Raw genomic sequence first — 14,910 nt, forward strand, 5'->3', positions numbered from 1 at the left:
TGCTCCATCAAGCATACTATAGGCGTGAAAACAACACAACACAACCAGCAACTCAAAAACAACCTAACCACCTTTGGCACCTTTAATACAACCAAAAACCCCACATATACCATAACACACCCAATGAACAAGTTATCAATTAGCCTAAAATTGCAATGATGAGCGACCAGCCCACTACCCTACCACATGTAGCATTTTCCCATGCTCTTTATCCTTGCGAACTCCATAAATCAGCGGCACAATAAGCCAACACGAGTGGACTACAAAACAGTCGATCGAACTCATGGCTTCCGATCACCGTCCCGTCTAACTATTAGGAAACAAATTTATAACCTTCCTTGATATTTAAAAGCATAAATACAGAAAGTAGACATTTTCTTAACTATGAAGCACCTTGCAAAATGCAAACTACAAAGACAAAGTGAGGCGATATATCAAATACTTACATTGTAAGGATCATTCTAATGTTATCGCTTTTTGATTTCTTACCCGGGATGTTAATCTTCTTTGAAACCCTTGTAGAGAGTTTAAGGGTTAGTTTATGGTCTTATTTTTGTCGTGATCTGTGAAAAATGAAGAAACAGATGGCATAAGGGATATATATCAACTTTTGAAAAGTCAAAGAGGTGCTAGCTTGGCACCCTAGCCTTGGCCCTTCTTACGACGCTTATATCTTTTTATCCGGATGTTGTATGAACGAATGGTTAAGAGCGTTGGAAACTACATTCCAAGAACTTCAATTTGGTATATAATGTGTCCCAAAAGTCCTCATATAGCGCACGAAATGTATTGCTCAAAAAGCTTCATTACAAGGCAAATGCTTAGTCGGGTTTTCCAAAACTTAAATCCGATTATTCCCAATTTCATATTTTATATCCAAACATCATATATAGTAATACTATGACTTTGAAATAATTTAAATCATGAGTAACAAGTCTCATATTCATCATATGTCACCTTGGGATGCACAAGGTGTCACACTTGTATACAGTCAAAATCGAGGAGTACCATTTTGAAGTCTTAAATCAGGCTATAGGCCCGAGTCCGGGAGCTTTGGAGTGGGTGTCGTGTTCAGCTAAGGGACACCTACCTCGAGGAAGTTGATTGAATGCCTGGCACGGACTGCATCGAGGGCAGCATTGTCTCGAAGTCAATCAAGAAAGAGCGGGAATTTCTCAATGACACGCGGATTTGGGTATTAATTATAGGATAAGGGTTGTACGAAATTGTATAAGTCCGTACTAGGCCGTTATACAACTGTACCAATAGAATTCTTTACCTTTATGAGCAAGGTACTATATTGGGGTTTTCTCCTCCTATATAAAGGGGACCCTGATCATTTTGTAAAGGAGAGATCATTCACTGCAATAGAACATTCTCATTCTTCTCTTGTTTAACATGCTCAACAATTATTCTTCACCTTTATTGCCTTTACTTTATTGTTCATACTTTATTGGTCTTAGCTGACCTCGAGGTCCCTGGATAGACAAGCTCGAGGCCCCTACTGTTCTAATAACATTGCTTTGGTTCATTATTTCTTCTTACTTAAGCTCAATATTACTCATATAATCACTAAATTAGAATAGATCACGTATCATTAAAACCACAAATTATCTTTAATTGTTACTCACATTTTTCGAGGTAACAGTTTGGCGCCCACCGTGGGGTAAAGATAATAATGATTATTTTAGTGCTAGTTTTCTAATAGCACACGTTATTCTTCACACTTTTTGTTGTCAAAGATTCTTTGATTTCAGGCTTAATCATGTCCAGCTCACAAAACGCGCCTGCTCACGACAGTGAGGGACATGGAGAAAACAACGACATAGGGCTTGGTGTACCACCCGTAAACCCTGAGGGAGTGCCAAATATGGAGCCGGTTGATATCAGCTCCCACATCGCTCTAAACAGGGATGCAGGCATAGACCCCGTAAGGAATGCACACAGGAAAGCCCGAGCCGGATGCCAGGAAACACAGGGATTGGACGAAGGAGGTGTCAGCCTCCAGGTGATATTCGAGATGTTGCAGGCTCAGCAAATCGCCGTCGCTCAACTTCAGAGTCAAAACAGGACTCCAAACACCGCCGAACCAGTAAACGCACAGCATGAACCAGTGTTTGGGAGGCCCAATGAAAGCGGCTCGGGGATTGACCCCACAATCATGAAAATGCTCGAGGAACTGTCTAAAAGAGTCGAGTCAGGAGAAAAGAAGATAGAGGACAACGACAAGAAGGTGGAAACTTATAACTCCCGAGTAGACCAGATACCGAGAGCACCTCTAGTTTTGAAGGGTTTAGATGCCAAACAATTCATATAAAAACCTTTCCCCCCAAGTGCGGCTCCGATGCCCATTCCCAAGTAGAGCCGCATGCCCGATATACCAAAGTACAACGGGATAACTGACCCTAACGAGCATATTACTTATTACACTTGTGGAATTAAAGGAAATGACTTGAATAATGACGAAATCGAGTCAGTATTGTTAAAAAGGTTTCGAGAAACACTATCAAAAGGAGCTATGATCTAGTATCACCACTTAGCTCCTAACTCCGTTGATTCGTTTGCTATGTTGGCGGAAACCTTCGTGAAAGCACACGCCGGAGCCATAAAGGTGGCCACAAGAGTATCGGACGTCTTCAAAATAAAACAAAGAGATGATGAGATGCTAAGGGAGTTCGTGTCCCGGTTTCAGATGGAAACGATGGAATTACCCCCGGTCTCCGATGACTGGGCAGTCCAGGCCTTTATGCAAGGTTTAAATGAAAAAAGCTCGGTAGCATCTCGACAGCTAAAGCAGAACTTGATCGAGTATCCAGCTATGACATGGTCGGATGTGCGCAATCGTTATCAGTCATAAATCAGGGTCGAGGATGACCAGTAGGGAGCCCCCTATCACGCCCCAACCTCGGGAGGCGCGACCGGCGCTCAATCGAGTGAACCCAACTGAGCAAGCCTCAACAAACAGCTTCTACCCAACTCAATGCGATTAAGGGATCTGATTCCGTGTAATTAGACAATAAAAGGGGTTGTACATTCAACATTGATAGCTTATTTTATAACGCAACCTTAAACCGTAGTTAGGCTTCCAAGATTTTATACAGTTATAGTTTAGAAGAAAGCAAGAGTACAAAGTTACAACATGGTTCATTGACCTATCTAATACCCGAACATAACCCACACAAACGTCTACGGAGCCTCTAAGGATAGAAAAGACAATGATAACAACACCGGCAACAAGGCCCCGGCTGTACCTCAAAATGGATATCTATAACAAAAGGTGTACAACATAACCCCTTGAAGGAGGAAGGGGCTCACCAAGATTTTTTAGAAGAGGATGCTCCGCTACACACGATTGGTACTATCCGCAATGGAGCCACCTACATTTATTTAAAAATGTAGCCCCCGGCAAAAGGGACGTTAGTACCATGGAATAGTACCACTATGTATGACTAAACACCATCCTGTTAGAAAGAAAAACCACACAAGGGCAAAGAGAAAATCATAAAGACAACAAAGTTTCAAATAAGCACCATGCCAACAATATAAGGAGGTTCACATGATTTTCACATAGTTTTTAAAATTTTAGATTGGAGCATCCCAGACTGTTGCATCACTATCCATATTAACACCGCTTTCGTGAACGGAGTCCGATCACGGCCCGATCGGCTAATCCGTTTCCCCGAGACGTTACCATTATTTCATTATTCACTTTCCAAACTCAATCATCAATACATTACCACCATGTGTATATATATATCATGGCGTCCGATCACGGCCCGATTGGCTAAGCCGTCTCCCCTAGACGTTACCATTTTCCGTTATTCATCTCACACCTGTCATGACCCAAACTGGAGGGCCATGACTAGCACCCGGCCATACTTACCGAGCACCAACATACATTTTATCTAACCTTTTTTATTATCTTTTAGGGCTGCCAAGATCAATATAAATGGTAGACATGGGTCATGGACAACCAACAATAAAATATGATGGCATGAACATACATAACATGGGATGACTAGACAATCAAGAAACTATATATAAGGTACGAGCTACCACACTACCATGAGAGACTATACAACAAAAACCAGCCGACAAGGCATACCAAACTATACATGAGTTGACACCTGTCTATGAGCCTCTAAAGGAACATAAGTATTGCAACATAGCCGGAACAGGGCCCCGACATACCCATAATATCTATAAAAAAAATGCATACCAAGACCAAGGCAAGTCCGAAGAAGGGATCTCGCCAATCATCGCTGAACTGGACAGCCTACTATGGTGGGGGAGCTGCGCCTGCCTGTCTATCAGGACCTGCAGCACGACATGCAGCGTCCACAAATAAAAGGACGTCAGTACGAATAAAGTACTGAGTATGTAAGGCAGGGAACCATAAGTACGAATAGTAATGTAAGCAGGGATAGAGAATAAACAACCTGTAACATCTGGGTACCTCTAAGGGCTACTGACATGAAGAGCGTGATACATATGTATATATACATAAACTTTTAAAACATACGCCTCTGTGGGCATCGTCATCATCATATCGTACCCAGCCGACTATAGCGCGGCTCGGTAGAGTAAAATAGATACATATATATAATGCATGCTCGACTCATGGACTCACGTTCTAAACCTTTCGGAGTGACGTAAGGTCGGTATCCTCTATACATGTTATTAGGGCTAACTCTTCACCATGAACCTTATAAGAATCAGGAAGTACCAATAACATTGATAACATAAGAATAAGAGAAGCAACATCAACATCAATCGTTCCATAAGAGGGGAAACAATGTAAGTACTGCTAGCTTCTAAGAGTAGAGTATCTTTGGAAGCTCGTTCATTACATTATGTACAATCGGAGTCGTGCAAAAGAAGGAAAGGGATAGCCTCACATACCTTGTATATACTGCCCCAATCTCAAGCTATGCAATTTTCACGACTCCTTAGTCTACAATAAGAGAAACGATACTATAGTTACCATTCAAGCGTCATAACTATTATGTATCGACCACAACCTATTTTACGATGAAACGGACAACACCTCCCCTATATATATGACTTCACACAATTCCAAACAATCACCAAACAGGCCAAAAAACATCAATAATAATCATATTGAGCCTCCCAAAACAGTCCACGCACAACCAAATCACTTCATACATACGATGGCCACCGTAGTCGTGTCAAACGACCCAGAAATGTTACGAAGAACTACCAGCCCAAAACCATACATCTATATGGTGTTTCTCCACACCCTTCCTCCTCCAAAACTCCACAAAACAGTAGTAAAACACGCAGCCCAACAGCAACACAAAACAGTCCACAAAACAGTCCGCTACAAGTGAATAACTCGAACTCACGGCTTCCGATCACCATCCAGTCAGTTCTTACGTATAGTACGAATTACCATGAATTCACAGCAGAATAAATGTATGAAAGATAGCAGTAAACTCACCTTACTTGTTGGATAACTCAGCCCTTATCTTGGTTCTTCAAACTCTAGGGTTTACCCCCAATTTGAACTTGAAAGAGAGGGAAAATCAATTAGGGTTTGTGGATAATTTTTGGGAGGAAGTTTGCAGGGGTTTAGGTCTGGTTATTTGTGAAATATAATGAGGGATATATTGCAGAAGATAAGCCTTTTAATGGGCTCTTTGTCTGACCCGAAATTGCCTCTTTTTGGGCTATCATTTAACCAAGTAGGTGACCCACCTACTTGTCACCTAGCAGCTTGTGCAGTCTCGCAAAAATGTCTATATCTCTCTACTCCAATGTCGTATTGATAAAAGGTTTAATGAGTTGGAAACTAGACTCATAGATCTTCAATTTGGCGGGTAGATCACCCCGTAATTCCAAGTATATCGGGAGAAAAGATTAATAATATTTGACCTAAAGTTTAAGTAAAACTATGAACTTAAGTTGCAACAACTCTTGTCGACTTTTGTTTCATAACTCGTTTGACTTCAAGACTATGATACGGATATTTTATGATTCATATACCTTAAAATACGACCTCTTGAGAGTATTAAGCACCCCTAGGTTTACCCAAAAATACGGCTGACAACATCCTTGATTCGTTTAACTTCTAATACTTGTTAACCACCCTTATACACCTTTGTATCATTTAAGACCAATAGGATTAATCTCTTATCATCTCAAAGATAATCTCTTCATGGATTTACGTCGACGACCTTATGGCATGAACTAATGTATGTGAATATGGGTTGTAACAACACCAATCTTTGGTTACACATATATTAGTTTACCGGCAGTTGGGGCCATAATTTCAACATTTCATTACTTACGTTTCACATTGTTCGCATTTTCAACATTTACTTTGCCACTTAAAGTTATAGGCATATAGAAAAGCAATTTAAGTCATAAGCATAGAGGGAAATTCGCCAAGTTTGGCATATTAGTCCCAAAGTAACCTTGGCATGACAGTTAGGCATTTAGCACATAATTCATGTTCTCCACACATCTTCCATTTACAAGAATAACACATTAAACTCCTAAAGAATTACCTACCTCATACATTTTCACAACATCAATTCACTTAACATACCAAGCATTCCATCAATTACGTTTCGAACTTAGAAAACTCACACGGGCACCATGGAATCTCAATTTCTAAGAGGAGGGGGTTTTAGCCATACATACCTCAATAATGCTTTCCCCTAATTCTAATAAAATTCCTGGACTCTTAGCACATCAATATATTGTATAAGAATTACAATTAAACCAAGAATTATTGACGAGATTAAGATTCTAGCTCGTTTGAGCATATCATCAAACATCAAAGGTGCATTGTGATCTTAGGTCCTTTTTTGAAAGAAATTTCTTTTATATTATACCCCAATTGTTGTCTCTTTAGCTCTCATCCTCCCCATACCCCATTATCTCTTGTGCATGCAAGATTACTAGCCCTTATACCCGTATACCCACTTGTTAATTACCTATTTTATCAGAAATTTCGAAATTATTGATCAGGGTACAGTTCTTACCTCTTAGGATGAAGACCTGGTAACTTCAATTGACAATCTTCAATGATTTAGGGCAAGGATTTAGGGAGAACATGATGAAGGTTACTCCTCCTCACTCTAGAACTCTCTCTCTCTCTCTCTCTCTCTCTCTCTCTCTCTCTCTCTCTCTATGTCGTGAAAAAATAACAGGGAAATAGTCTATTGGGATAATTTTAATGGGATGGGGTCGAGCTTTAATAATTAGAAAATAGGAGCCCCGAGTCAGATCTGCGATCGCAAAGTAGACATGCGGTCCGCAGAATGGACCATAAAAATTCACCCCAAAAACTGAACACACTGCCTGGGTCTGTGGCAGAAATGCGGTCCGCATACACGTTCTGCGGTCGCATAATGCACCGCAGAATTGCCCTTTACAAAATTCCAAGAAAATTATGCAACGACTATGCGGTCTGCATATCGGTTATGCGATCGTATAATTGACTGCATAGTTGACCTCAAATTTGACCAACATACTGACTCACTTTGCGGCGACTATGCGGTTCGCATGCCTGATATGCGACCGCATTCTCGACCGCAGAATTGCACTTTTCTGGAGAACATTATTTCTTGACTTTTTAGTGCATAGACGCGTCCAAAATGGTCCGACGAGCTTTCACGTTTAGAGTAAAAATCTCTCACGGGCCTCACATTCTCCCCCACTTAGGATCATTCGTCCCCGAATGAGGATTAAGGTTCACTCATGTGCAATCTTTATGCAATCTCAGTTTCTCACAATCAGGAACACCTCGATAGCCCCGAATTTGGCTAACTCCTTAAATTTCTAAAAATTTTGCCAGAGTTCCTTTGTATCTAGGCCTATCCACCTGTCAGAGAGCCCAGAAAACATGTCCTAACAGCATATACATAATCCATAGACACAACATAACCTGTGCAATATTAACCATGGCCATATAGGCAATCATACAACCAAGACGAGACAGAACATTTTTACATAGGTCGAATCAATGATACAGATTTCATAGGGACCAAATGAGTGAAAGCTATTACATGGTTATACAAACAAATGTGGGTACTTCCTTCTCATTTCTTCCTTGGCTACCCAAGTGGCTTCCTCAACCTGCTGGTTTCGCTATAACACCTTTACGGAGGCAATTTCCTTATTCCTCAATTTCCGGACCTGCCTATCAAGAATGGCAACTGGAACTTCTTCATAGGACAACTCTTCATTGACCTCAATAGATTCAACTGGCACGATAGTGGACAGATCTCCCACTACATTCTTCAACATAGACACATGAAAGACTGGGTGTACCAATGACATCTCGGGTGGCAACTCAAGCTTGTATGCCACCTGACCAATCCGTTGGATGCTCCTGTATGGTCTGACATACCTTGGGCTCGATTTTGCTTTCTTCCCGAACCGCATGATACCCTTTATGGGGGAAACCTTCAAGAATACCCAATCATCTTCTTTGAATTCCAAATCCCTGCGATGAACGTCCGAATAAGACTTTTGGCGACTCTGAGCAGTTTTCAACCTTTCCTTAATAATTTTGACCTTCTCCATGGCCTGGTGCACAAGGTCTGGCCCTATCAATTCAGCTTCTCCAACCTCGAACCACCCAATGGGAGACCTACATCTTCTTCCATACAGTGCCTCAAATGGTGCCATTTGGATACTAGCGTAGAAGCTGTTGTTATAAGAAAACTCTATGAGTGGCAAATGATCATCCCAACTACCTTTGAAATCAAGAGTACAAGCACGCAACATGTCCTCAAGCGTCTGAATAGTCCGCTCTGCTTGCCCGTCAGTCTGGGGGTGAAAAGCTGTGCTATGATTTACTTGCGTGCCCAAACCTTGCTGAAATTTCTTCCAAAAGTTGGCCGTAAAATGAGCCCCTCGATCTGAAATGATTGAGATTGGAGTACCATGCAATCTGACTATTTCCTTGATATACAACTGAGCATACTGTTTCGCTGTGTCGGTAGATTTGACTGGCAAGAAGTGCGCTGATTTTGTGAGTGATCAACAATAACGCAAATTGAGTCAAACTTGCGCGGAGTGCGCGGCAACCCTACCACAGAATCCATATTGATCATCTCCCATTTCCACATTGGAATTTCTATGCTTTGAGCCAGTCCTCCAGGTCTTTGATGTTCGGACTTCACTTGCTGACAGTTCGGNGCATCACTATTCATATTACCACTACTTCCGTGAGCGGAGTCCGATCACGGCCCGATCGGCTACGCCGTCTCCTTGAGATGTTACCATTATTTCATTATTCACTTTCCAAACTCAATCATCAATACATTACCACAATGTGTATATACATATATATCATGGCGTCCGATCACGTCCCGATCGGCTAAGCCGTCTCCCCGAGACGTTACCATTTTCCGTTATTCATCTCACACCAATCTTTGGTTACACATGTATTAGTTTACTGGCACATGGAGCCATAGTTTCCATATTTCATAGCTTACGTTTCACATTGTTCTCATCTTCAACATTTACTTTGCCACTTGAAGTTATAGGCATATACAAAAGCAATTTAAGTCATAAGCATAGAGGGAAATTTGTTAGCACATAATTCATGTTCTCCACACATCTTCCATTTACAAGAATAACACATTAAACCCCTAAAGAATTACCTACCTCACACATTTTCACAACATCAATTCACTTAACATATCAAGCATTTCATCAATTACGTTTCGAACTCAGAACACTTACACGGGCACCATGGAAGCTCAATTTCTAAGAGGAGGGGGTTTTATCCATACATACCTCAATAAAGCTTTCCCCTAATTCTAATAAAATTTCGGGACTCTTAGCACTTCAATATATTGTATAAGAATTACAATTAAACCAAGAATTAGTGACGAGATTAAGATTCTAGCTCGTTTGAGCATATCATCAAACATCAAAGGTGCAATGTGATCTTAGGCCCCTTTTTGAAAGAAATTTCTTTAATATTATAACCCAATTGTTGTCTCTTTAGCTCTCATCCTCCCCATACCCCATTATCTCTTGTGCATGCAAGATTACTAGCCCTTATACCCATATACCCACTTGCTAATTACCTATTTTATCAGAAATTTTGAAATTATTGATGAGGGTACAGTTCTTACCTCTTAGGATGAAGACCTAGTAACTTCAATTGACAATATTCAAGCATTTGGGGCAAGGATTTAGAGAGAACTTGATGAAGATTACTCCTTCTCACTCTAGAACTCCCTCTCTCTCTCTCTATGTCGTGAAAAATAATAGGGAAATAGTCTATTGGGATGATTTTATTGGGATGGGGTCGGGCTTTAAAAATTAGAAAATAGGAGCCCCAAGTCAGATTTGTGATTGCAAAGTAGACATGCGGTCCGTAGAATGGACCGCAAAAATGCTCCCCAAAAACTGAACACCTTGCCTGGGTCTGCGGCAGAAATGCGGTCCGCATACACGTTCTGCGGTCGCATAATGCACCGCAGAACTGCCCTTTACAAAATCCCAAGAAAATTATGCGACGACTATGCGGTCCGCATATCGGTTATGCGATCGCATAATTAACCGCATAGTTGACCTCAAATTTGACCAACACACTAACTCACTTTGCGGCGACTATGTGGTCCGTATACCTGATATGCGACCGCATTCTCGATCGCAGAATTGCACTTTTCTCGAGAACATTATTTCTTAACTTTTTACGCATCTCTAACACATATTCCTAATTTGGCACTACAAGCTTTCGGATATAGAGTAAAAATCTCTCACGGGCCTCACACCCCCTCGGGCTCAGTTCACCCAAACAGGTTCGCAGCCAAGCCCCCGAGGGAAACAGACCGGGGATCAAGACTCAACAGAGAGCGATATCAACCATATGATCGAAGAAACAACGGTCCGAGCCACAATGCCTCTCGGAGCGATCGAAGAAATGACCAATGTCAAGGGTCTCAGGGACTCATGAGCAAAAACAGGTTCGATAAGCACGTCTACCCCGCCGAAGCCCCCCCATTGTCAGAGTACAATTTCAGCATAGATGCATCGAAAATCATCTCGGCCATTGGGAGAATCAAAGATACTAAGTGGCCCAGGCCAATATAGACCGATCCCTCCCAAAGGAACCCGAACTCGATATGCAGGTATCATGGCACACATGGTCACAGAACGGAGGACTGTAGACAGCTAAGGGAGGAAGTGGCTAGGTTATTCAATGAGGGACACCTTCAAGAATTCCTAAGTGATCGGGCTAAGAATCACATCAGGGAAAGGGATGCAGGTAGAAGGAACGAACTTGAAGAACCTCAACATGTCATTCACATGATCTTCGGTGGAGCCGACGTCCCATAGGGATGAATGTTCAAACGCACCAAAGTATCCATCACAAGGGAAAAATGGACTCAGGATTATTTGCCCGAGGACACCCTCACATTCAGCGAGGAAGACATCGAGGCTTTATCTCAAGCTCGCAACGATGCACTGGTAATTTCTATCCTTTTAAATAAAGTTCAAGTTAAACGTGTTCCCGTGGATCCAGGTAGCTCGGCAAATATAATCAGGTCCAAGATCGTGGAGCAGCTCGGGCTGCTCGATCAAATCATACTGGCATCTCGGGTCTTGAATGGCTTTAACATGGCAAGCGAAACGACGAAAGGAGAAATCATCCTCCCAGTCAACGTGGCCAGAACCATACAAGACACCAAATCATTAAAGGTGACATGAGATATAATGCTTTGCTCGGAAGGCCGTGGATCCATAGCGTGAGGGTGGTGCCATCGACTCTCCACCAAGTAATGAAGTTCCTAACAAAGGATGGCATGAAAACAGTATATGGAGAACAACTTGTAGCTACAGAGATGATTGCAATGCACGTCTTGACACCAGAATCGACGTCATTGTTAGAAAAGTTGAAGGACAAACAGGCAGCAAAATAGCAATTACAAAAATGCCCTTAGTTGATCCCGAGAGACAAATGTCCGATGAACATGTGTCTGGGGACGAAGGAGAAGAGTTCCTCACTCCCCGAATATTCGTTGCCCCTGAGAAATCGGATGCAACGAAATCCACGATCGAAGAACTCGAACAGGTCATATTAATCGAGTGTCTTCCGGCACAAAAGGTATACCTAGGGACGGGGCTAACCCCCGAACTCAGGAAAAAACTTATTCAGTTTCTCATCAATAATATTGATTGCTTCGCTTGGTCCCGTTTAGATATGACAGGGATCCCATCGGAGTTAACTACCCATCGACTAAGTGTCGATCCCAGATTTAAACGGGTGAAGCAAAAGAGGAGACCTCAATCCGAGGTAAAGCACACATTCATCAAAGAAGAGGTAACAAAACTTCTCAAAATGGGATCCATTAGGGAAGTAAAATATCCCAATGGCTAGCTAACGTAGTGGTAGTCCCTAAAAAGGGGAATAAATGTAGAATGTGTGTAGACTACAAAGATTTGAACAAAGCATGCCCTAAGGATTCTTTCCCATTGCCCAACATCGATCGTTTGATCGATGCTACGGCCGACCACGAGATTCTCGCTTTTCCCAGTGCCTTCTCCGGGTACAACCAATCTCAAATGAACCCGAAAAAGACCTCGTTCATCACAAAGTATGATACGCCCTTTGGGCTAAAAAATGCAAGAGCCACATATCAACGCCTAGTTAATAAGATGTTCGAACATCAAATAGGCAAATCCATGAAAGTTTATATTGATTCCATGCTAAGTCCCCGCGCGCAGAGGACCATTTGACCCATTTGGAGGTAACGTGCGATATCCTAAGAAAGTACAACATGAAGCTCGACCCCGAGGAATGCGCTTTTGGAGTTGACTCGGGCAAGATCTTGGGCTTGATGGTATCGAACTGGGGTATCAAGATACACCCTGATAAAATCAAAGCCACCGAATGACTCAAATCGCGAAGCTAGGAACTCTTCTCTCGAACTACTAGATGAAAAACATGAGGCCGCATTAATTTGAATGGCCGCGCAAAAACAAAGTATCGAAAGGTATTACAATAGAAGGACGAAACTTCGATATTTTGGAGTCGGGGACTTAGTCCTAAGGAAAGTCACTCTCAACACTAGAGACCCAATCAAAGGGAAACTAGGCCCCGATTGGGAAGGACCATACTGTGTCCCTGGAGTCATAGGGAAAGGATCTTACAAACTTAGCACAATGGGAAGCGAGCAACTACCAAACGATTGAAATGTATTGTTGCTCAAACGCTATTACTGCCGAGGTATGACCTTCTCCCTTTTTTTCCATTTGTATTTAAAACTAAATCCTTACAGATGTCCGTTTGGAAACATCGAAGCACCTTTCAGCTCGAAGACCTGGGGTTTCAAAGCTTGTGTTGCACTATTTCCCTTAGATCAGGTTTTATCCCAAATGGGTTTACCGACAAGGTTTTTAATGAGGCAACACCTATATGCTACCTAAGGAATATTCTACAAGTATTCAAGGCTTCTTTTCAATAATCCTCGAACACTGGGGGCATCACCCTAGGAGGACACATTCTCGAGGAAAGCAACGCATGCCAAGGAGGGCCTCGATAGGGGGAATGTTGTAATAGGCCAAACGGTCAAATAAACCATGTCCATATAGAATAGTCGAGCCCCCAGTGGCAAAACATGTACGCATGTATCGATTATTTGAAGAAGCATTCTTATTATATCAAAACACTTTGTGCCTCAATGAAGTCTACTATTTTCACATTTAACGGCTCAATGGCCAGAACCCCGAATGTACCCGAATACTCGGGGACGATCATCGACAATCGACACATCGAGTCATCAAACACTCGAACTTATAAGACCTCAAAGAGGCACACTCGAACTTATAAGACCTCAAAAAGGCACACTCGAACTTATAAGAACTCTAAGAGGCACACTCGAACTTATAAGACCTCAAAGAGGCACACTCGAGCTCAGAAGACCTCAAAAAGGCATCCCTTCGATATTGAGGCCAAGGCCATCACACTCGGGGACTAAAGGATACGACCATATAAAAGACTACGGTCACATGAAAAGACTACGGTTACATAAAAAGGCTACGGCCGAAATAATGTGGCTTGGAAACGTCCGACTTCTGCCATTGTGTGCGGTAAAATCAGAGGGTCCAATTTTCGGCCGTTACGACACTTCGTAAGCACATCAATCAAAGGATCGAGGCTACAGTCCAAATTTACGCCCGAGGGGATCAAGAGAATACAGGTCAACAACTATGAAGAAAAACTAGGAAGTTCCCAAGGCGCATGACAAGGGCTGACAATGCCTAGTAGGCTGGTTCAAACCCGTATCCTAGCATTAATTAGCTGTATCAATCTCATGTCTTGGTAATAAATGCATTTGTACTATATTGGGATTCCCCCTGAGTTATATAAAGGGAGTCCTGGTCATTTTGTAAAGGCATCTGATACTCAATATTCAATACAAGAACATTCTCTCTACTATATTAACTTAACATATTGTCTTGTTCTTATTGCTTCATCCATTACTTACATTTATTGTGTTCCATTAATTGTTCTTCGTTTATTGCTCATTATTGGTCATAAAGAGCCGCCATTGATTTTATCATAGCTGTTATTCGTCCATCGACTGTCCACGACAGGTCATCAGACTCGACCTCAAGACACCGAATAAGCAAGCCCGAGTCCTCGCTTATCAGCCTATTGGTTTGGTTATCATCTTGTTTTCAAGCTCTTATCTCATTTTCTAATCTCTTACTTAGCATTTATTGCCTAAACAACTAGCATAAAAATAGATCACGTATTTTTAGAACCGCAAAATCAAATCTAGTTGTAATTACCATTTTCAAGGGAAACAGTTTGGCGCCCACCGTGGGGCTAAAAATAATAGTGATTATTTTCTTGCTGGTTTGCTACATAACGCAAGTTATCTTTCACACTTTTTCTTGTCCAAGATCTTT

This window comes from Nicotiana attenuata, chromosome 7 (genome assembly GCF_001879085.1).
Source record: "Nicotiana attenuata strain UT chromosome 7, NIATTr2, whole genome shotgun sequence".
Taxonomy (NCBI): Eukaryota; Viridiplantae; Streptophyta; class Magnoliopsida; order Solanales; family Solanaceae; genus Nicotiana; species Nicotiana attenuata.